This window comes from Petaurus breviceps, unplaced genomic scaffold (genome assembly GCF_028583685.1).
Source record: "Petaurus breviceps papuanus isolate PSGF00001 unplaced genomic scaffold, PetGlider_PUasm1.0 446, whole genome shotgun sequence".
NCBI lineage: Eukaryota > Metazoa > Chordata > Mammalia > Diprotodontia > Petauridae > Petaurus > Petaurus breviceps.
In genome coordinates this window covers 530,154-531,841 of record NW_027186338.1, presented here as the reverse complement: position 1 = coordinate 531,841, position 1,688 = coordinate 530,154, and the positions used below count along the sequence as shown (strand labels likewise).

General features: G+C 41.3%; 1 pseudogene; it reads left to right on the top strand.

Annotated features, from left to right (window-relative positions):
• Positions 1-622: 622 nt before the first annotated feature.
• LOC138171498 (small ribosomal subunit protein eS17-like) lies at positions 623-1,688 on the top strand (annotated as a pseudogene).

Below are 1,688 nucleotides of genomic sequence, written 5' to 3'. Positions count from 1 at the left end.
AAGCCATCCTGGGTATGCTGGGCTTGTTCTTATAACAGTCAATTTACTAAAAGGGACTGCCACCTTTGGTTTTGTCAATGTGTCTATCAATTTCTCCCTCCAGTTCTCACATTGTCACCCATCATAAATCCCCAAACCCTTGATGAAATGTAGGTTATATCAGGAATTGTTTTAGGTCCTTGCATTGCTGAGAAGGGCTAAGTCTATTAAAATCAGTCCTCCCACACGGTGGCTGTTACTGTGTACAATATTCTTCTGGTTCTGCTCCCCTCACTTGGCATCAGTTCTTATAAGTCTTTCCAGGTTTCTCTGAAGTCTGCTTGTTTATCATTTCTTATAGCGCAATAGTATTCCATTACATTCATATACCACAACTTGTTTAGCCATTCCCCAATTGATGGACATCCCCCCAAAAAGAGCTGCTATAAACATTTTTGTACATGTGGGTCCTTTTCCTATTTTTATGATCTCTTTGGGAAATAGTCCTAGAAGTGGTATAGCAGGTCAAAGGGGGTGTACATTTTTATACCCTTTTGGGCATAGTTCCAAATTGCTCTCCAGAATGGTTGGATCAGCTCACAGTTACACCAACAATGAATTAGTGTCCCAACTTTCCTACATGGGATATATAATTTCAATTGATTCTTTAACACTACTATCTTATTGTACTTATACCCTGTTCACTTAAAAAGATCCTTTCTCATATCGTGGTTAACCATATGGAGACCCTGATTTTCGCTGACATAGGCATCCTGAGCCAGAAAGGGAGGGAGGGGTGAGAGGTAATTGTTCAGAAGACCTAAGGTCTGCTTTATCTGTCCATCCTTGGGCTCACTGTCTTACTATGAGCTCCCATGTGTTATCTCTATATGTATGTTCCACAAGCTTTGGGAGAAATAAACACTCCTATTCAGTCTAATTTCAGTTAGTCTTTCTAAGAAAGAACCTAGTAATGGTTGATAGGTCTGACCTATGATTTAGGAATATCAGTTTGTTAATTATATAGAGAATGTGTTGGAAAGGAGAAAGAGTTGCCTATGTGTCTGTTTTGGTCTGCACCTGTGTGGAAGTTACCTACGCTCATAGAGACGGACGACTCCTTTTAAAATTATCATTTTAGGCAAACCATGATTCAAGAGAACTGAAGATAACTATGGCACTCATGTCTTTCTGCAGAGGTGATGGATTTAAAATACAGAGTGAGACTTCGATTTTTTGGGTGTGACCAATGTGGAAATTTATTTTGTTGAGTCCCTTCACCCTCCAGAGCCAACATGGGTCTCGTTTGGACCAAGACCATGAAGAAGGCAGCGTGAGTCATCATCAAGAAGTACTACACCTGCCTGGGCAATGACTTCCACACCAACAAGCTCGTGTGGGAGGAGATCACCATCATCCCCAGCAAGAAGCTCCACAACAAGATTGAGAGGCCCTATGAGAGGTATCTCCATCAAGCTGCAGGAAGAAGAAAGAGAAAGGAGGGATAACTATGTCCCTGAGGTCTCTGCTTTGGATCAGGAAATCATTGAAGTGGATCCTGATACCAAAGAAATGTTGAAACTCCTGGACTTTGGCAGTTTGTCCAACCTGCAAGTTACCCAGCCCATAGTTGGGATGAACTTCAAAACACCAAGAGGAGCTGTTTAATATTTACTTTTGCCTTTTTTCCAATAAACTTGGGAACTCCC